The following is a 23309-nucleotide window of genomic DNA, read 5'->3' as shown; positions in this document are numbered from 1 at the left end:
ATCTATGCTTAGGCACTCCAGCAGTGGTGTCTCAGTTAAAAAGTGCAAGATACATACCCAACAGCTGGAGTGACCACTCTCTGCTAGAAATAAGAATGGGGAAAACAGGAGAGTTTAGAAATGGAGGCTTGTGGTGCTTAAACAATAGTTGCATTGAAGATGAGAAATTTAGAAGAAAAATGAATAATCTGTTAGAAGCAATGACTGAAGAAATATTGAACACAGAAGATGTGATAGAGTGGTGGGAAGGAGCTAAGTTAAGAATCAAAAAAGCATGTATTAATTATTGCAAACAAAAGAGATGGATAGAAAACAGAGAAGAGGAAGAAATCAGAGAACAGGTAAGGAGAGAATTAGAGAAGATTGAAGAAGAACCAAATTATGATGTCAGTAAATATATATGTTTAAAATCTCAATTAGATCACTTGGAAATGAAAAGGTGCAAGGGAGCAATAATCAGGAGCAAGGCGAAGCATATCACAGAAGGAGAAAAATGTACTGCCTATTTCTTGGGTCTAGAAAAAAGGAAGCAAAGCAAAACATTCATAAAAGAATTGAAAAATGAGAAAGGTGAAATAATAACAGATGCAGTAAATCTTTTAGAAACAGTACAAACATATTATAAACAGTTATTCACAAGTTGTAACATAAAACCAGAAAGTATGGAGGGAGCTATGGAGAGTATTGAAAGTAAATTGTCTAAAGAGGACAGAGAGTGGTGTGATGCTCCACTTACCTTACAGGAGGTGGAGATGGCAATAGGAGAACTGGGGAAGAACAAAAGTCCAGGCACAGATGGGCTGTCAGCTGAGTTTTATCAAGCTTTTAAACTCAGGTTGGCTCCGATCCTACTCACAATGTATAACCATATGCAAAATGGAGGTCGAACTCCCAGGACCTTGACACTTGGACTAATAACTGTTGTATACAAGAACAGAGGGGACAAAGCCTTGCTGGAGAATTACAGACCAATCAGTTTATTAAACACAGATTACAAAATTCTCACCAAGATATTGGCAAACAGGTTAAAATCAGTCATTTCTTCCATCATCAACTGGTCTCAAGCTTACGGCATTCCGGGGCGAGACATCACAGACACAATTCTGTCAGTTAAAGAAACAATAAATCACATGACAAAACAGGGTGGAATCTATCTGGGTGTGGACTTCAACAAAGCATTTGACAGAGTCGAACACAATTTCCTCTGGGCAGTACTGGCAAAATTTGGTTTCGGCAATAACTTCACAAATTGGATACAATTACTATACAGCAATGCAAACAGTAAAGTCAAATGCAATGGGCAATTATCAGACACTTTTCGGATTCAAAGATCAATAAGGCAAGGCTGTCCCCTCTCCTCCCTGTTATACAGCCTAGTGGCCGAACCCCTCGGAATGTTAATCAGGAAGGACAAGCAAATTAAAGGTATAACATCACCAGCAGGGAAAGAACACAAAATAGCACAGTTTGCGGATGATACTAACATAATGACACAGGATGAGGACAGCATAGACAAGGTTTTAGTTCATATTGAAACATACAGCAAAGCATCAGGGGCAAAAGTCAACTTTAACAAATCAGAAATCATGTACTGTGGCGAGGTGGTGCGGTCACCAGGCAGATGGCAGTTCAGGGAGGCAGGAGAGAGTGTCAAGGTCCTGGGAGTGCACCTGGGAAAAAACCAGGACAAAGCCAGAGACAAAACGTGGAGGGAGGCGCTGGGAAAAATAAGCAGCACGCTGGCACTGTGGAGGATGAGGGGGCTCACACTGAGAGGCAAGGTGGTCGTAGCCAACTCCCTTGTGCTCTCACAGCTAAACCACATACTGGCAGTCTACGACATACCCGGACACATCCAAACCAGCATAAATAACAGCATCTCCACGTTTCTCTGGAGAAGCAAAAGAAATCTAATAGCACACAGGACAATAATCAATGACTATAAAGAAGGAGGTCTAAAACTAATTGATATTGCAACAAAGAAACATGTCTTCAGAATTCAAACAATCAAAAAAGCCTTGCAAAATTCTAAAAATCATCCATGGCAAGATTACCTGCAAAAAACAATAACCTCCTTAGGTCACTGTGGCAGACACAACCTCTGCCAAATTCTACCCAAGAAACAGTACTCACATCTCCAACCGTTTGAAAGAGAGATCCTTGAAGCCTGGGAGCTGGCACGGCCACTCCTCAAGACAAAGGTCTCCAATAGGTCACAGTTACTGAAGCTCCCCATCCTCCACAATCCAGAGCTCACTTGTAGGGGCACCTCCCTCTCATATGGCTTCCTGGTGGCAGCAGGGCTGCAAACATTAGGGGACATAATGAATGGAAAGGGTAAAATAGACAGTGAAAAAATAATGACTGCTTTGAGGGACAAAGGGTGCAAGGGGAAAAAACAGTACATACAACAGGTGTGTGAGGAAATGGAAAAGAACATGCCTCCTGAATGGAAACAAGCCCACAAAAACTCTGTTTGTAAGGTGCAGGATGACACCCTGGATTTCCTCCTGTGGACTGGTGCACACACCAAAAGCATGCAAGAAATAAAATCTAAAACATGGTACACTATGTTGCTAAAAAAGGCCACACGGAGGCCCACCTCAGAAATAACCTGGAAGAAAGCATTCCCATTCAAAAACACGTCTACAATTTGGCACAACATAAGTCCTTGTTACAGTAACCCACAATGCACTAACACAGATTACAAAATAAGGCACAGGAGGATCTTCACAGGCGTCATTCTGCACCAGATTAACAAAAACATGTACGGAAGAGACTGTACTGTTTGTCAAGAGCAGGAGGAGGATTTAGAGCATCTCCTCCTGCATTGTCCCGTCTGCATTCCTTTCTCTGAGCAGGTCAAAGAACTCCTGGAAATGTGCTGTGAACTCAGGATTTCCAACACAACGGACTGGCAGTGGACTCTGCTATTTGGACTAACGGAAAAGAGAAAAGGAATTAACAATGAACTCATCAATATCATCCTTGCCTTCGCCAGACACACAATCTATACAGCCAGGAACTATGCACTCTATGATAACAGACAAACCAACAGGTGGAAGATCTTCACAAACTCAATAAAACTTCATATACGGACAATGCAAAAAGCAGACAAACAGAAATTTGAAAAAATCTTCTTAGACAAAGCAAAACTTGTGAGAATAACAGGAGACAATGTGCTAAGTTTTGCTTTTTAAGTAGTGTCATTATGTCTCTTCAGAATGTTGGTCTTCCTTGCTGGTTGATTTGTGTTCTATCTGGTTCCAGCAGGGTATTTTATTTCATCATGCCATTATAGTCCATTTTATTTTAATGTATTTCATTTTAGTTTGGTTTTTTCTCCTTTTGGTGTTGTTGTTTCTTTCTTTCTTTGGGTTTAAATGTGGACACCGGTACACTTCAGTTCACTGTATTGGAGGGAGATCCAGTCTTCATAGAAAGTTAATGTGAATCTCTCCTGGGGGCGTGGAGACTGCACTGATTTTTCGTTGTTTCTTTCTTTGGTGTTTGTAAATATAATGTAAATATGGGTTTTAAAAAAAAAAAAAAAAGCATAAATCACTGCATACTTTAGCTTTCACTGTCCGAGTTTACATGTTGAGAATAAGATTGAATGATGTAAAAATTTGAATTTTTTGATAATAAAAGAGAAAAAAAAAAGCACGCCTGATCTCGTCCGATCTCGGAAGCTAAGCAGGGTCGGGCCTGGTTAGTACTTGGATGGGAGACCGCCTGGGAATACCAGGTGCTGTAAGCTTTTTCACTTTTCTGTGCAAACAACAGAGGATGCTGCTGCTTCAGTAAACAGCACTGACTGTGCCACTGCTCAACTGTCAATCACTGTGCAGACAGTTCAGCTCACAGTGCACAAACCACACTTTCATATTATCACATTACACAGTTGACAAGTTGAGAGAAAGAAAGAAAGAAAGAAAGTCGAGCAAAGACACCCGCGCTTGACATACACAGCCATGTCTGTGATGGTGTGGATCATCATGTATAAAGGGGGTAGTTGTCACTTGCTCTGCGGCTTACGGCCATACCACCCTGAGCACGCCCGATCTCGTCCGATCTCGGAAGCTAAGCAGGGTCGGGCCTGGTTAGTACTTGGATGGGAGACCGCCTGGGAATACCAGGTGCTGTAAGCTTTTTCACTTTTCTGTGCAAACAACAGAGGACGCTGCTGCTTCAGTAAACAGCACTGACTGTGCCACTGCTCAACTGTCAATCACTGTGCAGACAGTTCAGCTCACAGTGCACAAACCACACTTTCATATTATCACATTACACAGTTGACAAGTTGACAAGTTGAGAGAAAGAAAGAAAGAAAGAAAGTCAAGCAAAGACACCCGCGCTTGACATACACAGCCATGTCTGTGATGGTGTGGATCATCATGTATAAAGGGGGTAGTTGTCACTTGCTCTGCGGCTTACGGCCATACCACCCTGAGCACGCCCGATCTCGTCCGATCTCGGAAGCTAAGCAGGGTCGGGCCTGGTTAGTACTTGCATGGGAGACCGCCTGGGAATACCAGGTGCTGTAAGCTTTTTCACTTTTCTGTGCAAACAACAGAGGACGCTGCTGCTTCAGTAAACAGCACTGACTGTGCCACTGCTCAACTGTCAATCACTGTGCAGACAGTTCAGCTCACAGTGCACAAACCACACTTTCATATTATCACATTACAAAGTTGACAAGTTGAGAGAAAGAAAGAAAGAAAGAAAGTCAAGCAAAGACACCCGCGCTTGACATACACAGCCATGTTTGTGATGGTGTGGATCATCATGTATAAAGGGGGTAGTTGTCACTTGCTCTGCGGCTTACGGCCATACCACCCTGAGCACGCCTGATCTCGAAAGCTAAGCAGGGTCAGGCCTGGTTAGTACTTGGATGGGAGACCGCCTGGGAATACCAGGTGCTGTAAGCTTTTTCACTTTTCTGTGCAAACAACAGAGGACGCTGCTGCTTCAGTAAACAGCACTGACTGTGCCACTGCTCAACTGTCAATCACTGTGCAGACAGTTCAGCTCACAGTGCACAAACCACACTTTCATATTATCACATTACACAGTTGACAAGTTGACAAGTTGAGAGAAAGAAAGAAAGAAAGAAAGTCAAGCAAAGACACCCGCGCTTGACATACACAGCCATGTCTGTGATGGTGTGGATCATCATGTATAAAGGGGGTAGTTGTCACTTGCTCTCCAGCTTACGGCCATACCACCCTGAGCACGCCCGATCTCGTCCGATCTCGGAAGCTAAGCAGGGTCGGGCCTGGTTAGTACTTGGGTGGGAGACCGCCTGGGAATACCAGGTGCTGTAAGCTTTTTCACTTTTCTGTGCAAACAACAGAGGACGCTGCTGCTTCAGTAAACAGCACTGACTGTGCCACTGCTCAACTGTCAATCACTGTGCAGACAGTTCAGCTCACAGTGCACAAACCACACTTTCATATTATCACATTACACAGTTGACAAGTTGACAAGTTGAGAGAAAGAAAGAAAGAAAGAAAGTCAAGCAAAGACACCCGCGCTTGACATACACAGCCATGTCTGTGATGGTGTGGATCATCATGTATAAAGGGGGTAGTTGTGACTTGCTCTGCGGCTTACGGCCATACCACTCTGAGCACGCCCGATCTCGTCCGATCTCGGAAGCTAAGCAGGGTCGGGCCTGGTTAGTACTTGGATGGGAGACCGCCTGGGAATACCAGGTGCTGTAAGCTTTTTCACTTTTCTGTGCAAACAACAGAGGACGCTGCTGCTTCAGTAAACAGCACTGACTGTGCCACTGCTCAACTGTCAATCACTGTGCAGACAGTTCAGCTCACAGTGCACAAACCACACTTTCATATTATCACATTACACAGTTGACAAGTTGAGAGAAAGAAAGAAAGAAAGAAAGTCAAGCAAAGACACCCGCGCTTGACATACACAGCCATGTCTGTGATGGTGTGGATCATCATGTATAAAGGGGGTAGTTGTCACTTGCTCTGCGGCTTACGGCCATACCACCCTGAGCACGCCCGATCTCGTCCGATCTCGGAAGCTAAGCAGGGTCGGACCTGGTTAGTACTTGGATGGGAGACCGCCTGGGAATACCAGGTGCTGTAAGCTTTTTCACTTTTCTGTGCAAACAACAGAGGACGCTGCTGCTTCAGTAAACAGCACTGACTGTGCCACTGCTCAACTGGCAGTCACTGTGCAGACAGTTCAGCTCACAGTGCACAAACCACACTTTCATATTATCACATTACACAGTTGACAAGTTGAGAGAAAGAAAGAAAGAAAGAAAGTCGAGCAAAGACACCCGCGCTTGACATACACAGCCATGTCTGTGATGGTGTGGATCATCATGTATAAAGGGGGTAGTTGTCACTTGCTCTGCGGCTTACGGCCATACCACCCTGAGCACGCCCGATCTCGTCCGATCTCGGAAGCTAAGCAGGGTCGGGCCTGGTTAGTACTTGGGTGGGAGACCGCCTGGGAATACCAGGTGCTGTAAGCTTTTTCACTTTTCTGTGCAAACAACAGAGGACGCTGCTGCTTCAGTAAACAGCACTGACTGTGCCACTGCTCAACTGTCAATCACTGTGCAGACAGTTCAGCTCACAGTGCACAAACCACACTTTCATATTATCACATTACACAGTTGACAAGTTGACAAGTTGAGAGAAAGAAAGAAAGAAAGAAAGTCAAGCAAAGACACCCGCGCTTGACATACACAGCCATGTCTGTGATGGTGTGAATCATCATGTATAAAGGGGGTAGTTGTCACTTTCTCTGCGGCTTACGGCCATACCACCCTGAGCACGCCCGATCTCGTCCGATCTCGGAAGCTAAGCAGGGTCGGGCCTGGTTAGTACTTGGATGGGAGACCGCCTGGGAATACCAGGTGCTGTAAGCTTTTTCACTTTTCTGTGCAAACAACAGAGGACGCTGCTGCTTCAGTAAACAGCACTGACTGTGCCACTGCTCAACTGTCAATCACTGTGCAGACAGTTCAGCTCACAGTGCACAAACCACACTTTCATATTATCACATTACACAGTTGACAAGTTGAGAGAAAGAAAGAAAGAAAGAAAGTCGAGCAAAGACACCCGCGCTTGACATACACAGCCATGTCTGTGATGGTGTGGATCATCATGTATAAAGGGGGTAGTTGTCACTTTCTCTGCGGCTTACGGCCATACCACCCTGAGCACGCCCGATCTCGTCCGATCTCGGAAGCTAAGCAGGGTCGGGCCTGGTTAGTACTTGGATGGGAGACCGCCTGGGAATACCAGGTGCTGTAAGCTTTTTCACTTTTCTGTGCAAACAACAGAGGACGCTGCTGCTTCAGTAAACAGCACTGACTGTGCCACTGCTCAACTGTCAATCACTGTGCAGACAGTTCAGCTCACAGTGCACAAACCACACTTTCATATTATCACATTACACAGTTGACAAGTTGACAAGTTGAGAGAAAGAAAGAAAAAAAGAAAGTCAAGCAAAGACACCCGCGCTTGACATACACAGCCATGTCTGTGATGGTGTGGATCATCATGTATAAAGGGGGTAGTTGTCACTTGCTCTCCGGCTTACGGCCATACCACCCTGAGCACGCCCGATCTCGTCCGATCTCGGAAGCTAAGCAGGGTCGGGCCTGGTTAGTACTTGGATGGGAGACCGCCTGGGAATACCAGGTGCTGTAAGCTTTTTCACTTTTCTGTGCAAACAACAGAGGACGCTGCTGCTTCAGTAAACAGCACTGACTGTGCCACTGCTCAACTGTCAATCACTGTGCAGACAGTTCAGCTCACAGTGCACAAACCACACTTTCATATTATCACATTACACAGTTGACAAGTTGAGAGAAAGAAAGAAAGAAAGAAAGTCGAGCAAAGACACCCGCGCTTGACATACACAGCCATGTCTGTGATGGTGTGGATCATCATGTATAAAGGGGGTAGTTGTCACTTGCTCTGCGGCTTACGGCCATACCACCCTGAGCACGCCCGATCTCGTCCGATCTCGGAAGCTAAGCAGGGTCGGGCCTGGTTAGTACTTGGATGGGAGACCGCCTGGGAATACCAGGTGCTGTAAGCTTTTTCACTTTTCTGTGCAAACAACAGAGGACGCTGCTGCTTCAGTAAACAGCACTGACTGTGCCACTGCTCAACTGTCAATCACTGTGCAGACAGTTCAGCTCACAGTGCACAAACCACACTTTCATATTATCACATTACACAGTTGACAAGTTGAGAGAAAGAAAGAAAGAAAGAAAGTCGAGCAAAGACACCCGCGCTTGACATACACAGCCATGTCTGTGATGGTGTGGATCATCATGTATAAAGGGGGTAGTTGTCACTTGCTCTGCGGCTTACGGCCATACCACCCTGAGCACGCCCGATCTCGTCCGATCTCGGAAGCTAAGCAGGGTCGGGCCTGGTTAGTACTTGGATGGGAGACCGCCTGGGAATACCAGGTGCTGTAAGCTTTTTCACTTTTCTGTGCAAACAACAGAGGACGCTGCTGCTTCAGTAAACAGCACTGACTGTGCCACTGCTCAACTGTCAATCACTGTGCAGACAGTTCAGCTCACAGTGCACAAACCACACTTTCATATTATCACATTACACAGTTGACAAGTTGACAAGTTGAGAGAAAGAAAGAAAGAAAGAAAGTCAAGCAAAGACACCCGCGCTTGACATACACAGCCATGTCTGTGATGGTGTGGATCATCATGTATAAAGGGGGTAGTTGTCACTTGCTCTCCGGCTTACGGCCATACCACCCTGAGCACGCCCGATCTCGTCCGATCTCGGAAGCTAAGCAGGGTCGGGCCTGGTTAGTACTTGGATGGGAGACCGCCTGGGAATACCAGGTGCTGTAAGCTTTTTCACTTTTCTGTGCAAACAACAGAGGACGCTGCTGCTTCAGTAAACAGCACTGACTGTGCCACTGCTCAACTGTCAATCACTGTGCAGACAGTTCAGCTCACAGTGCACAAACCACACTTTCATATTATCACATTACACAGTTGACAAGTTGAGAGAAAGAAAGAAAGAAAGAAAGTCGAGCAAAGACACCCGCGCTTGACATACACAGCCATGTCTGTGATGGTGTGGATCATCATGTATAAAGGGGGTAGTTGTCACTTGCTCTGCGGCTTACGGCCATACCACCCTGAGCACGCCCGATCTCGTCAGATCTCGGAAGTTAAGCAGGGTCGGGCCTGGTTAGTACTTGGATGGGAGACCGCCTGGGAATACCAGGTGCTGTAAGCTTTTTCACTTTTCTGTGCAAACAACAGAGGACGCTGCTGCTTCAGTAAACAGCACTGACTGTGCCACTGCTCAACTGTCAATCACTGTGCAGACAGTTCAGCTCACAGTGCACAAACCACACTTTCATATTATCACATTACACAGTTGACAAGTTGAGAGAAAGAAAGAAAGAAAGAAAGTCGAGCAAAGACACCCGCGCTTGACATACACAGCCATGTCTGTGATGGTGTGGATCATCATGTATAAAGGGGGTAGTTGTCACGTGCTCTGCGGCTTACGGCCATACCACCCTGAGCACGCCCGATCTCGTCAGATCTCGGAAGTTAAGCAGGGTCGGGCCTGGTTAGTACTTGGATGGGAGACCGCCTGGGAATACCAGGTGCTGTAAGCTTTTTCACTTTTCTGTGCAAACAACAGAGGACGCTGCTGCTTCAGTAAACAGCACTGACTGTGCCACTGCTCAACTGTCAATCACTGTGCAGACAGTTCAGCTCACAGTGCACAAACCACACTTTCATATTATCACATTACACAGTTGACAAGTTGAGAGAAAGAAAGAAAGAAAGAAAGTCGAGCAAAGACACCCGCGCTTAACATACACAGCCATGTCTGTGATGGTGTGGATCATCATGTATAAAGGGGGTAGTTGTCACTTGCTCTGCGGCTTACGGCCATACCACCCTGAGCACGCCCGATCTCGTCCGATCTCGGAAGCTAAGCAGGGTCGGGCCTGGTTAGTACTTGGGTGGGAGACCGCCTGGGAATACCAGGTGCTGTAAGCTTTTTCACTTTTCTGTGCAAACAACAGAGGACGCTGCTGCTTCAGTAAACAGCACTGACTGTGCCACTGCTCAACTGTCAATCACTGTGCAGACAGTTCAGCTCACAGTGCACAAACCACACTTTCATATTATCACATTACACAGTTGACAAGTTGAGAGAAAGAAAGAAAGAAAGAAAGTCGAGCAAAGACACCCGCGCTTGACATACACAGCCATGTCTGTGATGGTGTGGATCATCATGTATAAAGGGGGTAGTTGTCACGTGCTCTGCGGCTTACGGCCATACCACCCTGAGCACGCCCGATCTCGTCAGATCTCGGAAGTTAAGCAGGGTCGGGCCTGGTTAGTACTTGGATGGGAGACCGCCTGGGAATACCAGGTGCTGTAAGCTTTTTCACTTTTCTGTGCAAACAACAGAGGACGCTGCTGCTTCAGTAAACAGCACTGACTGTGCCACTGCTCAACTGTCAATCACTGTGCAGACAGTTCAGCTCACAGTGCACAAACCACACTTTCATATTATCACATTACACAGTTGACAAGTTGAGAGAAAGAAAGAAAGAAAGAAAGTCGAGCAAAGACACCCGCGCTTGACATACACAGCCATGTCTGTGATGGTGTGGATCATCATGTATAAAGGGGGTAGTTGTCACTTGCTCTGCGGCTTACGGCCATACCACCCTGAGCACGCCCGATCTCGTCCGATCTCGGAAGCTAAGCAGGGTCGGTCCTGGTTAGTACTTGGGTGGGAGACCGCCTGGGAATACCAGGTGCTGTAAGCTTTTTCACTTTTCTGTGCAAACAACAGAGGACGCTGCTGCTTCAGTAAACAGCACTGACTGTGCCACTGCTCAACTGTCAATCACTGTGCAGACAGTTCAGCTCACAGTGCACAAACCACACTTTCATATTATCACATTACACAGTTGACAAGTTGACAAGTTGAGAGAAAGAAAGAAAGAAAGAAAGTCAAGCAAAGACACCCGCGCTTGACATACACAGCCATGTCTGTGATGGTGTGAATCATCATGTATAAAGGGGGTAGTTGTCACTTTCTCTGCGGCTTACGGCCATACCACCCTGAGCACGCCCGATCTCGTCCGATCTCGGAAGCTAAGCAGGGTCGGGCCTGGTTAGTACTTGGATGGGAGACCGCCTGGGAATACCAGGTGCTGTAAGCTTTTTCACTTTTCTGTGCAAACAACAGAGGACGCTGCTGCTTCAGTAAACAGCACTGACTGTGCCACTGCTCAACTGTCAATCACTGTGCAGACAGTTCAGCTCACAGTGCACAAACCACACTTTCATATTATCACATTACACAGTTGACAAGTTGAGAGAAAGAAAGAAAGAAAGAAAGTCGAGCAAAGACACCCGCGCTTGACATACACAGCCATGTCTGTGATGGTGTGGATCATCATGTATAAAGGGGGTAGTTGTCACTTTCTCTGCGGCTTACGGCCATACCACCCTGAGCACGCCCGATCTCGTCCGATCTCGGAAGCTAAGCAGGGTCGGGCCTGGTTAGTACTTGGATGGGAGACCGCCTGGGAATACCAGGTGCTGTAAGCTTTTTCACTTTTCTGTGCAAACAACAGAGGACGCTGCTGCTTCAGTAAACAGCACTGACTGTGCCACTGCTCAACTGTCAATCACTGTGCAGACAGTTCAGCTCACAGTGCACAAACCACACTTTCATATTATCACATTACACAGTTGACAAGTTGACAAGTTGAGAGAAAGAAAGAAAAAAAGAAAGTCAAGCAAAGACACCCGCGCTTGACATACACAGCCATGTCTGTGATGGTGTGGATCATCATGTATAAAGGGGGTAGTTGTCACTTGCTCTCCGGCTTACGGCCATACCACCCTGAGCACGCCCGATCTCGTCCGATCTCGGAAGCTAAGCAGGGTCGGGCCTGGTTAGTACTTGGATGGGAGACCGCCTGGGAATACCAGGTGCTGTAAGCTTTTTCACTTTTCTGTGCAAACAACAGAGGACGCTGCTGCTTCAGTAAACAGCACTGACTGTGCCACTGCTCAACTGTCAATCACTGTGCAGACAGTTCAGCTCACAGTGCACAAACCACACTTTCATATTATCACATTACACAGTTGACAAGTTGAGAGAAAGAAAGAAAGAAAGAAAGTCGAGCAAAGACACCCGCGCTTGACATACACAGCCATGTCTGTGATGGTGTGGATCATCATGTATAAAGGGGGTAGTTGTCACTTGCTCTGCGGCTTACGGCCATACCACCCTGAGCACGCCCGATCTCGTCCGATCTCGGAAGCTAAGCAGGGTCGGGCCTGGTTAGTACTTGGATGGGAGACCGCCTGGGAATACCAGGTGCTGTAAGCTTTTTCACTTTTCTGTGCAAACAACAGAGGACGCTGCTGCTTCAGTAAACAGCACTGACTGTGCCACTGCTCAACTGTCAATCACTGTGCAGACAGTTCAGCTCACAGTGCACAAACCACACTTTCATATTATCACATTACACAGTTGACAAGTTGAGAGAAAGAAAGAAAGAAAGAAAGTCGAGCAAAGACACCCGCGCTTGACATACACAGCCATGTCTGTGATGGTGTGGATCATCATGTATAAAGGGGGTAGTTGTCACTTGCTCTGCGGCTTACGGCCATACCACCCTGAGCACGCCCGATCTCGTCCGATCTCGGAAGCTAAGCAGGGTCGGGCCTGGTTAGTACTTGGATGGGAGACCGCCTGGGAATACCAGGTGCTGTAAGCTTTTTCACTTTTCTGTGCAAACAACAGAGGACGCTGCTGCTTCAGTAAACAGCACTGACTGTGCCACTGCTCAACTGTCAATCACTGTGCAGACAGTTCAGCTCACAGTGCACAAACCACACTTTCATATTATCACATTACACAGTTGACAAGTTGAGAGAAAGAAAGAAAGAAAGAAAGTCGAGCAAAGACACCCGCGCTTGACATACACAGCCATGTCTGTGATGGTGTGGATCATCATGTATAAAGGGGGTAGTTGTCACTTTCTCTGCGGCTTACGGCCATACCACCCTGAGCACGCCCGATCTCGTCCGATCTCGGAAGCTAAGCAGGGTCGGGCCTGGTTAGTACTTGGATGGGAGACCGCCTGGGAATACCAGGTGCTGTAAGCTTTTTCACTTTTCTGTGCAAACAACAGAGGACGCTGCTGCTTCAGTAAACAGCACTGACTGTGCCACTGCTCAACTGTCAATCACTGTGCAGACAGTTCAGCTCACAGTGCACAAACCACACTTTCATATTATCACATTACACAGTTGACAAGTTGACAAGTTGAGAGAAAGAAAGAAAGAAAGAAAGTCAAGCAAAGACACCCGCGCTTCACATACACAGCCATGTCTGTGATGGTGTGGATCATCATGTATAAAGGGGGTAGTTGTCACTTGCTCTCCGGCTTACGGCCATACCACCCTGAGCACGCCCGATCTCGTCCGATCTCGGAAGCTAAGCAGGGTCGGGCCTGGTTAGTACTTGGATGGGAGACCGCCTGGGAATACCAGGTGCTGTAAGCTTTTTCACTTTTCTGTGCAAACAACAGAGGACGCTGCTGCTTCAGTAAACAGCACTGACTGTGCCACTGCTCAACTGTCAATCACTGTGCAGACAGTTCAGCTCACAGTGCACAAACCACACTTTCATATTATCACATTACACAGTTGACAAGTTGAGAGAAAGAAAGAAAGAAAGAAAGTCGAGCAAAGACACCCGCGCTTGACATACACAGCCATGTCTGTGATGGTGTGGATCATCATGTATAAAGGGGGTAGTTGTCACTTGCTCTGCGGCTTACGGCCATACCACCCTGAGCACGCCCGATCTCGTCCGATCTCGGAAGCTAAGCAGGGTCGGGCCTGGTTAGTACTTGGATGGGAGACCGCCTGGGAATACCAGGTGCTGTAAGCTTTTTCACTTTTCTGTGCAAACAACAGAGGACGCTGCTGCTTCAGTAAACAGCACTGACTGTGCCACTGCTCAACTGTCAATCACTGTGCAGACAGTTCAGCTCACAGTGCACAAACCACACTTTCATATTATCACATTACACAGTTGACAAGTTGAGAGAAAGAAAGAAAGAAAGAAAGTCGAGCAAAGACACCCGCGCTTGACATACACAGCCATGTCTGTGATGGTGTGGATCATCATGTATAAAGGGGGTAGTTGTCACTTGCTCTGCGGCTTACGGCCATACCACCCTGAGCACGCCCGATCTCGTCCGATCTCGGAAGCTAAGCAGGGTCGGGCCTGGTTAGTACTTGGATGGGAGACCGCCTGGGAATACCAGGTGCTGTAAGCTTTTTCACTTTTCTGTGCAAACAACAGAGGACGCTGCTGCTTCAGTAAACAGCACTGACTGTGCCACTGCTCAACTGTCAATCACTGTGCAGACAGTTCAGCTCACAGTGCACAAACCACACTTTCATATTATCACATTACACAGTTGACAAGTTGAGAGAAAGAAAGAAAGAAAGAAAGTCGAGCAAAGACACCCGCGCTTGACATACACAGCCATGTCTGTGATGGTGTGGATCATCATGTATAAAGGGGGTAGTTGTCACGTGCTCTGCGGCTTACGGCCATACCACCCTGAGCACGCCCGATCTCGTCAGATCTCGGAAGTTAAGCAGGGTCGGGCCTGGTTAGTACTTGGATGGGAGACCGCCTGGGAATACCAGGTGCTGTAAGCTTTTTCACTTTTCTGTGCAAACAACAGAGGACGCTGCTGCTTCAGTAAACAGCACTGACTGTGCCACTGCTCAACTGTCAATCACTGTGCAGACAGTTCAGCTCACAGTGCACAAACCACACTTTCATATTATCACATTACACAGTTGACAAGTTGAGAGAAAGAAAGAAAGAAAGAAAGTCGAGCAAAGACACCCGCGCTTGACATACACAGCCATGTCTGTGATGGTGTGGATCATCATGTATAAAGGGGGTAGTTGTCACGTGCTCTGCGGCTTACGGCCATACCACCCTGAGCACGCCCGATCTCGTCAGATCTCGGAAGTTAAGCAGGGTCGGGCCTGGTTAGTACTTGGATGGGAGACCGCCTGGGAATACCAGGTGCTGTAAGCTTTTTCACTTTTCTGTGCAAACAACAGAGGACGCTGCTGCTTCAGTAAACAGCACTGACTGTGCCACTGCTCAACTGTCAATCACTGTGCAGACAGTTCAGCTCACAGTGCACAAACCACACTTTCATATTATCACATTACACAGTTGACAAGTTGAGAGAAAGAAAGAAAGAAAGAAAGTCGAGCAAAGACACCCGCGCTTGACATACACAGCCATGTCTGTGATGGTGTGGATCATCATGTATAAAGGGGGTAGTTGTCACTTGCTCTGCGGCTTACGGCCATACCACCCTGAGCACGCCCGATCTCGTCCGATCTCGGAAGCTAAGCAGGGTCGGTCCTGGTTAGTACTTGGGTGGGAGACCGCCTGGGAATACCAGGTGCTGTAAGCTTTTTCACTTTTCTGTGCAAACAACAGAGGACGCTGCTGCTTCAGTAAACAGCACTGACTGTGCCACTGCTCAACTGTCAATCACTGTGCAGACAGTTCAGCTCACAGTGCACAAACCACACTTTCATATTATCACATTACACAGTTGACAAGTTGACAAGTTGAGAGAAAGAAAGAAAGAAAGAAAGTCAAGCAAAGACACCCGCGCTTGACATACACAGCCATGTCTGTGATGGTGTGAATCATCATGTATAAAGGGGGTAGTTGTCACTTTCTCTGCGGCTTACGGCCATACCACCCTGAGCACGCCCGATCTCGTCCGATCTCGGAAGCTAAGCAGGGTCGGGCCTGGTTAGTACTTGGATGGGAGACCGCCTGGGAATACCAGGTGCTGTAAGCTTTTTCACTTTTCTGTGCAAACAACAGAGGACGCTGCTGCTTCAGTAAACAGCACTGACTGTGCCACTGCTCAACTGTCAATCACTGTGCAGACAGTTCAGCTCACAGTGCACAAACCACACTTTCATATTATCACATTACACAGTTGACAAGTTGAGAGAAAGAAAGAAAGAAAGAAAGTCGAGCAAAGACACCCGCGCTTGACATACACAGCCATGTCTGTGATGGTGTGGATCATCATGTATAAAGGGGGTAGTTGTCACTTTCTCTGCGGCTTACGGCCATACCACCCTGAGCACGCCCGATCTCGTCCGATCTCGGAAGCTAAGCAGGGTCGGGCCTGGTTAGTACTTGGATGGGAGACCGCCTGGGAATACCAGGTGCTGTAAGCTTTTTCACTTTTCTGTGCAAACAACAGAGGACGCTGCTGCTTCAGTAAACAGCACTGACTGTGCCACTGCTCAACTGTCAATCACTGTGCAGACAGTTCAGCTCACAGTGCACAAACCACACTTTCATATTATCACATTACACAGTTGACAAGTTGACAAGTTGAGAGAAAGAAAGAAAAAAAGAAAGTCAAGCAAAGACACCCGCGCTTGACATACACAGCCATGTCTGTGATGGTGTGGATCATCATGTATAAAGGGGGTAGTTGTCACTTGCTCTCCGGCTTACGGCCATACCACCCTGAGCACGCCCGATCTCGTCCGATCTCGGAAGCTAAGCAGGGTCGGGCCTGGTTAGTACTTGGATGGGAGACCGCCTGGGAATACCAGGTGCTGTAAGCTTTTTCACTTTTCTGTGCAAACAACAGAGGACGCTGCTGCTTCAGTAAACAGCACTGACTGTGCCACTGCTCAACTGTCAATCACTGTGCAGACAGTTCAGCTCACAGTGCACAAACCACACTTTCATATTATCACATTACACAGTTGACAAGTTGAGAGAAAGAAAGAAAGAAAGAAAGTCGAGCAAAGACACCCGCGCTTGACATACACAGCCATGTCTGTGATGGTGTGGATCATCATGTATAAAGGGGGTAGTTGTCACTTGCTCTGCGGCTTACGGCCATACCACCCTGAGCACGCCCGATCTCGTCCGATCTCGGAAGCTAAGCAGGGTCGGGCCTGGTTAGTACTTGGATGGGAGACCGCCTGGGAATACCAGGTGCTGTAAGCTTTTTCACTTTTCTGTGCAAACAACAGAGGACGCTGCTGCTTCAGTAAACAGCACTGACTGTGCCACTGCTCAACTGTCAATCACTGTGCAGACAGTTCAGCTCACAGTGCACAAACCACACTTTCATATTATCACATTACACAGTTGACAAGTTGAGAGAAAGAAAGAAAGAAAGAAAGTCGAGCAAAGACACCCGCGCTTGACATACACAGCCATGTCTGTGATGGTGTGGATCATCATGTATAAAGGGGGTAGTTGTCACTTGCTCTGCGGCTTACGGCCATACCACCCTGAGCACGCCCGATCTCGTCCGATCTCGGAAGCTAAGCAGGGTCGGGCCTGGTTAGTACTTGGATGGGAGACCGCCTGGGAATACCAGGTGCTGTAAGCTTTTTCACTTTTCTGTGCAAACAACAGAGGACGCTGCTGCTTCAGTAAACAGCACTGACTGTGCCACTGCTCAACTGTCAATCACTGTGCAGACAGTTCAGCTCACAGTGCACAAACCACACTTTCATATTATCACATTACACAGTTGACAAGTTGACAAGTTGAGAGAAAGAAAGAAAAAAAGAAAGTCAAGCAAAGACACCCGCGCTTGACATACACAGCCATGTCTGTGATGGTGTGGATCATCATGTATAAAGGGGGTAGTTGTCACTTGCTCTGCGGCTTACGGCCATACCACCCTGAGCACGCACAGAGGAGGAGCACGCCGTACGTTCACGACAGTCAATCAGTCCGTGTTTTTTTGGATCGTTTTCAGCCTTGGTTTTTGCTGGTTTGTAATTTTTTAGTTTAGTATTTAATTTGTGGGTTACATCCCCCGACAGCTTTTGCTGTCTGGGGGACTCTTTGTGTTTAAAAAATCATTCAAATGGATCCAACGGTGACAGACAAAGGAACGGAAAAGACGACGGAGAAGAGAATGCCCGCGAGTGCGGAAAAACAGAAGAAAATGTACGAAAAGAGACTGACAATCATGTTGGAAATAGAAGGAGAGGAGAGAACAACGATGATGGACATGCTGAGAAAAGTGAGGGCGGAGTGTGGAGAAGTGCTTGGCTGCCGTTTTAAGACGCCAAAGTCATACGAGCTGACGATGAAAGAGGAAAGCGGGAAGAAAAAGCTGATGGACGGACTGAGAATTGGGAACAACAGACTGATGGCGAAAGAACTGGGTAACAATGAAATGGTCGTCTCATTCATTAATCTGCCCACTTACATAGAGGATGAGGAAATATTGGCAAAACTACAGGACTGGGGAGTCACTGCGGTCTCGTCCATTAAGAGGAGGATGTGGCCAGGGACGGACATCGCTGATGGGACGAGGTTTTTAAAGGTCCGTTTCACAGACGCTGTGAAATCATTGCCATATTCCACTAAGTTTGAGACGGTAAGCGGAGCGGAGCACTTCCGCGTCATCCATGACAGGCAAGTTAAAGTTTGCCGCTTGTGTATACAGCCTGGCCACATTGTCAGAGACTGTCCCACTTTTATTTGTTTTAAATGTGGGAAACAGGGGCATTACGCACGAGAGTGTGATGCGGAGGGGAAATGTGCTCTGTGCAAAGAAAAGATCTCCCTGTGTGTGTGTGGAGAGCCGGGGGAGGACGCCGAAGAGCCGTCATACTCCGACGTCTCTGACGAGGAGGAGAGAGAGGCGGAGGACGGCGCCGATACGGGGAGAGAGGAGGATGGACGGAGAGGCGGCGTCGAGAGGGAGGAGCCGGGAATGACCGGAGAGACCCACGAGGAGGGAAACCGTGACTGTGGGGAATCGAGAGGAGACGAAGGAGGGAGAGACTCTGATAATCCAGCACCACAAAATCCAGACAATTATGCTGGCTTTGGAACGCGGGCAGCAAATGAAAAAGACGGGAAAGCTGTGTCGGACGGGTCTGAGGGCGAGGAGGGGATGGACGTCAGCGCAGAGACCATCAGACAGCTGAAGAGAAAGAAGAGGGCGAAGGAAAAGGAGAAGATGAAGGTTAAAAAGTAGAGGTATGGCTGCTGCTCTGCTATTCTTTTTTGTTTTATGCCTTATGTTGCATATTGCTTCGTTTAACTGTAACGGTCTAAGAGGAAAAACGAAAGCGGAGTTGGTATTTAATGCCATAAAAGCAGAAGTACTGTGCCTGCAAGAGACTCACTGGACTGACGAAGTTTTTAAAGATATCAGCTCACTGTGGAGAGGCAAAATTATTGCAAATAATATGAGTCACAGAGCATGTGGTGTTGCTATCTTGGTAAAAGAGGAGACATTGACTGACATACAGGTAGTCCACAAAGATGACAAAGGGAGGTTGCTTGTCATTGAATTTAATTTTTGTAACATTAGGTTTAGATTAATTAATGTCTATGCACCAAATATTGAAAAGGAAAGAAGAGAAATGTTTGATAATTTGAGGACTTTTTGTACTGAGAGATGTATTTTGGTTGGTGATTTTAATTTATGGTGTACAAGGCTGGATGGGTCCAGCAGTGTTAATTTCAGAAACGATACTTCAAGGAGTGTTTTATTTGATGTTATGAATAAGGAAGATTTAGTTGATGTATGGAGGGATATGTATCCAAACAGGAGAGAATACTCAAGAAAGCAAATGGTTTTGGGAAAAGTGAAACAAAGCAGAATAGATTTAGTTTTGATTAAAAGAAATATTTTGAGTTGGGTCTTGAATGTAAAATATAAGTTTTTGGGTTTAAGTGATCATGCTGCTTTAACTTTTGGTTTTGGGGTGAGATGTGAAGGGAGGGGAGGGGGGGTTTGGTGTTTAAACTCTTGTTTGTTAAAAGAGGAGGAATATAGAAAAATTATTTCAAGACTTATAAAAAATGAGCAAGAAAATACTTTATTTGAAGACGATGTTTGTTTATGGTGGGAACAGATGAAGAATAAAATAAAAAGAACAAGTATTAGATTTGCAAAAAAGAGGAACTTTGTGAAAAAGAAAGAGGAAAATGAAGTGAAAGAAAAATTAATAAAAGAGCTGGAAAGACTGGAGGAGGATCCGAATCGGGATAGGACATACTTTATGAAATTAGAAGGTGAGATAGAATATTATGAGAGAGAAAAATATGAGGGAGCAGTTATCAGAAGTAGGGCTCAGTATGCAGTTGAGGGAGAAAAGTGTACAAACTTCTTTCTCAACTTGGAGAAAAGTAAACAGGTAAAGTCTTATATAACGGAGCTAGAAAGTGAGAATGGAGAGAGAGTGACAGATTTTGTAGGCATTTTGGAGGTAGTGGAAGCTTTTTATGCAAAACTGTTTCAAAAGGAAGGTATAGTGCAGGAATGTGTGGATGAGATATTAGATACTGTTGATGCCAGAATATCAGATGAAAGTAAACAAATGTGTGACGATGATTTGACAATTGATGAAATTAAAATAGCTATAGAGCAAATGAAATCCAGCAAGAGTCCAGGTTCAGATGGCCTGACACATGAATTTTATAAGGTTTTTTCTGATATATTGGTGCCAATACTGTTGAAAGTGTATAAGTGTATGGAGGAAAGGAAAACGGTTCCAGAGTCAATGGCAACAGGGGTTATTACTATCTTGTTTAAAAAAAGAGGGAGTCCGTTTAAATTAGAAAATTACAGGCCTTTAAGTCTGTTGAACTCGGACTACAAGATTTTAACAAAAGCTTTAGCCAATAGATTGAGGGACGTGGTAGGAGAAATAATAGCACCAACACAAGCTTATAGTATACCAGGTAGGGACATCACTGATGTCATATGTACAATTAGAGATGTAGTCAATAGTATGAATAATGATGGTGAGGGTGGTCTAGTCCTGAATTTAGACTTAAATAAAGCTTTTGATAGGGTTGAACATGGGTATTTAGAACAGGTTTTGGGCAAATTTGGTTTTGGGGATAGGTTTGTTAATTGGATAATGTTGCTATATGCAAATGCTAAAAGTTGTGTGAAAATAAATGGTATGCTCACTGATGTTTTCCCAGTACAACGGTCAGTCAGACAAGGCTGTCCTCTTTCAGCCTTGCTCTATTCTTTAGCAGCAGAACCATTGGCAACACTATGTAAAAAAGACATTTCTTTACAAAGCATTCAAATACCATATAGCACAAATAGTCTAATTCATCAATTTGCTGACGATACAACCTTTACTGTCAGAACCATAGAAAGTGTAAAAGGAATAATGAAACATGTTGAAACATATGGGAGAGCATCAGGAGCAAAAGTAAACATAGAAAAATCAGAAATTATGTGTGTAGGGCATACAAATCCAGAAGAGTGTGAAATTCCTTTAAAGATAACGAGAGACTTCATTAAAATATTGGGTGTGAACATAGGAGTACAGAGTAAGGAAGCGAGAGATGCCACATGGACTGGTATATTGAATAAAGTTAAACAATTATTAAATTTGTGGTCTATGAGAGGGCTGCGATTAAAAGGTAAGGTTGTAGTCATTAACTCATTGCTTCTATCAAAATTTAATTATGTGATGGGAGCTCTAGATCTCCCTGAGTGGGTTTTGAATGAGGTGAGAGCTGTAATAAGTAAGTTTCTGTGGAGAGGAAAAGGAGTTAAAATATCTATGAAGACATTAATAGCAGGGTATGGAGAGGGAGGGCTAAAACTGATGGACTTAGATGTTAAACGAAAAGCATTGAGAATAAAGGTGGTTAAAAAATATCTATATGGTAAGGAGGAGTATGGTTGGAAAGGGTTCTTTAAGGATTTTCTGTGTAAAAGTGGAGGATGTGGGGACAGTGGGATCTTTATGAGATTCAGAAAGAATATGTTGGAAAATCTTCCTGTGTTTTATCAAGAGGTATTTCTAGCTTGGGCAGATTTCATTGAGCACCTGAAATATGACTGCAAAACAATAAATCAAATATTAGATCAGCCAGTATTTATGAATCCACAAATAAAAAACAGTGGGAATGTTTTGTATGACAAAGTTTTCATACAAGCAGGATTAAAACAAGTGAGAGATTTTGCTTATGAGTATGTGCCTGGCTTCTTGCCAAATAGAGCCATTTTTGACAGTGTTGTGGAGATAGACGAGGAGGTAGGTAGAACTAAGGTGGATAATGTGATTAAGTGCATAAAAGGAAGCTTACCGGATATATGGATTAAAACAATAGAGAGGGAAACAGTTCAGGTAGGAAAGAGTGAGCTACCAGATCTGTACATTGATCAGATTGATGGGAAAATGCTCTTTAATAAAATAAAAGTAAAGATGTTGTACACGTTGATGCTGATGAAAGAAATCAAGACCCCAGCATCAGAAAATGTTTGGTTGAAGGTATTTCAGGATCTGAATGTGAAAGAAATTTGGAAAAATTTACATGTCAAGTACAATAGCATAGACTGTGAAAATTTGGACTTCAAACTCAGACATAACAGAATATACACGAATGTGGTCATTCACCAAATTAATAAAAATGTAGATCGGTTTTGTGATGTTTGTAAATCAGATCCTGAAACACTGATGCATTTGTTTTTTGAATGCAAGGAATTAAAGAACTTTCAATTGAAACTAATAACCCTGATCAAAAACAATTGGAAATTAGATCTGATAGCGAATGATTGGAAGAAAGTTTTCTTTTTTGGTTCAAGTAAAACATCAAAAACTGTGAATGTTAATTTGTTTAATTTTGTATTAAGTCATGCTAGATATGCAGTATGGCTAAGGAGAAATTTAGCACATTTTGAAGGGAAGAGGATAGAAGTGTTAGCTTTGTTTGTATCGGTATTAAGGAAAGATGTTGCTTTGCGATGGAACTTTTTGAGTAGGAGTTTGTTTGAGGAGTTTTTTGTGCAAGGCAGTAGCCTTATTTCTATTGATGATGGAGGTAGATTTCATATTAATTTATGATTTTTATCCTTTGTGCTTTGTTTTGTTGTTAATGTGTATGTATATGTAAATATTGTGTTCTGAAAAGCTTTGTATATTTTCATAATAAAAGAAAAAAAAAAAAAAAAAGCACGCCCGATCTCGTCCGATCTCGGAAGCTAAGCAGGGTCGGGCCTGGTTAGTACTTGGATGGGAGACCGCCTGGGAATACCAGGTGCTGTAAGCTTTTTCACTTTTCTGTGCAAACAACAGAGGACGCTGCTGCTTCAGTAAACAGCACTGACTGTGCCACTGCTCAACTGTCAATCACTGTGCAGACAGTTCAGCTCACAGTGCACAAACCACACTT

The 23309-nt window shown here is 45.3% G+C and overlaps 34 non-coding genes and 1 pseudogene across 34 annotated transcripts; all 35 read left to right on the top strand.

The window, feature by feature from the left end:
* Window positions 1–4032: 4032 nt before the first annotated feature.
* Window positions 4033–4151, top strand: LOC139610809 (5S ribosomal RNA). The gene has a single exon (XR_011686114.1). It is a non-coding gene; the product is annotated as a 5S ribosomal RNA (ribosomal RNA).
* Window positions 4152–4431: 280 nt separating this feature from the next.
* Window positions 4432–4550, top strand: LOC139610124 (5S ribosomal RNA). Its single transcript, XR_011685572.1, has one exon. It is a non-coding gene; the product is annotated as a 5S ribosomal RNA (ribosomal RNA).
* Window positions 4551–4822: 272 nt separating this feature from the next.
* Window positions 4823–4931, top strand: LOC139610447 (5S ribosomal RNA; annotated as a pseudogene).
* A 280-nt stretch (window positions 4932–5211) lies between these two features.
* LOC139609992 (5S ribosomal RNA) lies at window positions 5212–5330 on the top strand. The gene has a single exon (XR_011685445.1). It is a non-coding gene; the product is annotated as a 5S ribosomal RNA (ribosomal RNA).
* Window positions 5331–5610: 280 nt separating this feature from the next.
* On the top strand, window positions 5611–5729 carry LOC139610063 (5S ribosomal RNA). Its single transcript, XR_011685512.1, has one exon. It is a non-coding gene; the product is annotated as a 5S ribosomal RNA (ribosomal RNA).
* Window positions 5730–6001: 272 nt separating this feature from the next.
* On the top strand, window positions 6002–6120 carry LOC139610084 (5S ribosomal RNA). The gene has a single exon (XR_011685532.1). It is a non-coding gene; the product is annotated as a 5S ribosomal RNA (ribosomal RNA).
* Window positions 6121–6392: 272 nt separating this feature from the next.
* LOC139609991 (5S ribosomal RNA) lies at window positions 6393–6511 on the top strand. The gene has a single exon (XR_011685444.1). It is a non-coding gene; the product is annotated as a 5S ribosomal RNA (ribosomal RNA).
* Window positions 6512–6791: 280 nt separating this feature from the next.
* On the top strand, window positions 6792–6910 carry LOC139610808 (5S ribosomal RNA). The gene has a single exon (XR_011686113.1). It is a non-coding gene; the product is annotated as a 5S ribosomal RNA (ribosomal RNA).
* A 272-nt stretch (window positions 6911–7182) lies between these two features.
* Window positions 7183–7301, top strand: LOC139610807 (5S ribosomal RNA). Its single transcript, XR_011686112.1, has one exon. It is a non-coding gene; the product is annotated as a 5S ribosomal RNA (ribosomal RNA).
* Window positions 7302–7581: 280 nt separating this feature from the next.
* LOC139610805 (5S ribosomal RNA) lies at window positions 7582–7700 on the top strand. Its single transcript, XR_011686110.1, has one exon. It is a non-coding gene; the product is annotated as a 5S ribosomal RNA (ribosomal RNA).
* Window positions 7701–7972: 272 nt separating this feature from the next.
* On the top strand, window positions 7973–8091 carry LOC139610804 (5S ribosomal RNA). The gene has a single exon (XR_011686109.1). It is a non-coding gene; the product is annotated as a 5S ribosomal RNA (ribosomal RNA).
* A 272-nt stretch (window positions 8092–8363) lies between these two features.
* LOC139610803 (5S ribosomal RNA) lies at window positions 8364–8482 on the top strand. The gene has a single exon (XR_011686108.1). It is a non-coding gene; the product is annotated as a 5S ribosomal RNA (ribosomal RNA).
* A 280-nt stretch (window positions 8483–8762) lies between these two features.
* Window positions 8763–8881, top strand: LOC139610802 (5S ribosomal RNA). Its single transcript, XR_011686107.1, has one exon. It is a non-coding gene; the product is annotated as a 5S ribosomal RNA (ribosomal RNA).
* A 272-nt stretch (window positions 8882–9153) lies between these two features.
* Window positions 9154–9272, top strand: LOC139610762 (5S ribosomal RNA). The gene has a single exon (XR_011686067.1). It is a non-coding gene; the product is annotated as a 5S ribosomal RNA (ribosomal RNA).
* A 272-nt stretch (window positions 9273–9544) lies between these two features.
* On the top strand, window positions 9545–9663 carry LOC139610749 (5S ribosomal RNA). Its single transcript, XR_011686055.1, has one exon. It is a non-coding gene; the product is annotated as a 5S ribosomal RNA (ribosomal RNA).
* Window positions 9664–9935: 272 nt separating this feature from the next.
* LOC139609990 (5S ribosomal RNA) lies at window positions 9936–10054 on the top strand. The gene has a single exon (XR_011685443.1). It is a non-coding gene; the product is annotated as a 5S ribosomal RNA (ribosomal RNA).
* Window positions 10055–10326: 272 nt separating this feature from the next.
* LOC139610737 (5S ribosomal RNA) lies at window positions 10327–10445 on the top strand. The gene has a single exon (XR_011686044.1). It is a non-coding gene; the product is annotated as a 5S ribosomal RNA (ribosomal RNA).
* A 272-nt stretch (window positions 10446–10717) lies between these two features.
* Window positions 10718–10836, top strand: LOC139610192 (5S ribosomal RNA). The gene has a single exon (XR_011685639.1). It is a non-coding gene; the product is annotated as a 5S ribosomal RNA (ribosomal RNA).
* A 280-nt stretch (window positions 10837–11116) lies between these two features.
* LOC139610801 (5S ribosomal RNA) lies at window positions 11117–11235 on the top strand. The gene has a single exon (XR_011686106.1). It is a non-coding gene; the product is annotated as a 5S ribosomal RNA (ribosomal RNA).
* A 272-nt stretch (window positions 11236–11507) lies between these two features.
* On the top strand, window positions 11508–11626 carry LOC139610800 (5S ribosomal RNA). Its single transcript, XR_011686105.1, has one exon. It is a non-coding gene; the product is annotated as a 5S ribosomal RNA (ribosomal RNA).
* Window positions 11627–11906: 280 nt separating this feature from the next.
* On the top strand, window positions 11907–12025 carry LOC139610799 (5S ribosomal RNA). The gene has a single exon (XR_011686104.1). It is a non-coding gene; the product is annotated as a 5S ribosomal RNA (ribosomal RNA).
* Window positions 12026–12297: 272 nt separating this feature from the next.
* Window positions 12298–12416, top strand: LOC139610798 (5S ribosomal RNA). Its single transcript, XR_011686103.1, has one exon. It is a non-coding gene; the product is annotated as a 5S ribosomal RNA (ribosomal RNA).
* A 272-nt stretch (window positions 12417–12688) lies between these two features.
* On the top strand, window positions 12689–12807 carry LOC139610797 (5S ribosomal RNA). Its single transcript, XR_011686102.1, has one exon. It is a non-coding gene; the product is annotated as a 5S ribosomal RNA (ribosomal RNA).
* Window positions 12808–13079: 272 nt separating this feature from the next.
* Window positions 13080–13198, top strand: LOC139610796 (5S ribosomal RNA). The gene has a single exon (XR_011686101.1). It is a non-coding gene; the product is annotated as a 5S ribosomal RNA (ribosomal RNA).
* Window positions 13199–13478: 280 nt separating this feature from the next.
* On the top strand, window positions 13479–13597 carry LOC139610794 (5S ribosomal RNA). The gene has a single exon (XR_011686099.1). It is a non-coding gene; the product is annotated as a 5S ribosomal RNA (ribosomal RNA).
* A 272-nt stretch (window positions 13598–13869) lies between these two features.
* LOC139610793 (5S ribosomal RNA) lies at window positions 13870–13988 on the top strand. Its single transcript, XR_011686098.1, has one exon. It is a non-coding gene; the product is annotated as a 5S ribosomal RNA (ribosomal RNA).
* Window positions 13989–14260: 272 nt separating this feature from the next.
* LOC139610792 (5S ribosomal RNA) lies at window positions 14261–14379 on the top strand. The gene has a single exon (XR_011686097.1). It is a non-coding gene; the product is annotated as a 5S ribosomal RNA (ribosomal RNA).
* Window positions 14380–14651: 272 nt separating this feature from the next.
* LOC139610725 (5S ribosomal RNA) lies at window positions 14652–14770 on the top strand. Its single transcript, XR_011686032.1, has one exon. It is a non-coding gene; the product is annotated as a 5S ribosomal RNA (ribosomal RNA).
* Window positions 14771–15042: 272 nt separating this feature from the next.
* Window positions 15043–15161, top strand: LOC139610714 (5S ribosomal RNA). Its single transcript, XR_011686019.1, has one exon. It is a non-coding gene; the product is annotated as a 5S ribosomal RNA (ribosomal RNA).
* Window positions 15162–15433: 272 nt separating this feature from the next.
* On the top strand, window positions 15434–15552 carry LOC139610191 (5S ribosomal RNA). Its single transcript, XR_011685638.1, has one exon. It is a non-coding gene; the product is annotated as a 5S ribosomal RNA (ribosomal RNA).
* Window positions 15553–15832: 280 nt separating this feature from the next.
* On the top strand, window positions 15833–15951 carry LOC139610791 (5S ribosomal RNA). The gene has a single exon (XR_011686096.1). It is a non-coding gene; the product is annotated as a 5S ribosomal RNA (ribosomal RNA).
* A 272-nt stretch (window positions 15952–16223) lies between these two features.
* LOC139610790 (5S ribosomal RNA) lies at window positions 16224–16342 on the top strand. The gene has a single exon (XR_011686095.1). It is a non-coding gene; the product is annotated as a 5S ribosomal RNA (ribosomal RNA).
* Window positions 16343–16622: 280 nt separating this feature from the next.
* LOC139610789 (5S ribosomal RNA) lies at window positions 16623–16741 on the top strand. The gene has a single exon (XR_011686094.1). It is a non-coding gene; the product is annotated as a 5S ribosomal RNA (ribosomal RNA).
* Window positions 16742–17013: 272 nt separating this feature from the next.
* On the top strand, window positions 17014–17132 carry LOC139610788 (5S ribosomal RNA). Its single transcript, XR_011686093.1, has one exon. It is a non-coding gene; the product is annotated as a 5S ribosomal RNA (ribosomal RNA).
* A 272-nt stretch (window positions 17133–17404) lies between these two features.
* Window positions 17405–17523, top strand: LOC139610787 (5S ribosomal RNA). Its single transcript, XR_011686092.1, has one exon. It is a non-coding gene; the product is annotated as a 5S ribosomal RNA (ribosomal RNA).
* Window positions 17524–23309: the final 5786 nt, after the last annotated feature.

This window comes from Trachinotus anak, unplaced genomic scaffold, assembly GCF_046630095.1.
Source record: "Trachinotus anak isolate AG129_WGS33_773 ecotype Australia unplaced genomic scaffold, CSIRO_AGI_Tana_v1 ptg000026l, whole genome shotgun sequence".
Taxonomy (NCBI): domain Eukaryota; kingdom Metazoa; phylum Chordata; class Actinopteri; order Carangiformes; family Carangidae; genus Trachinotus; species Trachinotus anak.
The sequence above is the reverse complement of the archived record's forward strand: the minus strand, read 5'-3'. Positions and strand labels throughout refer to the sequence as shown.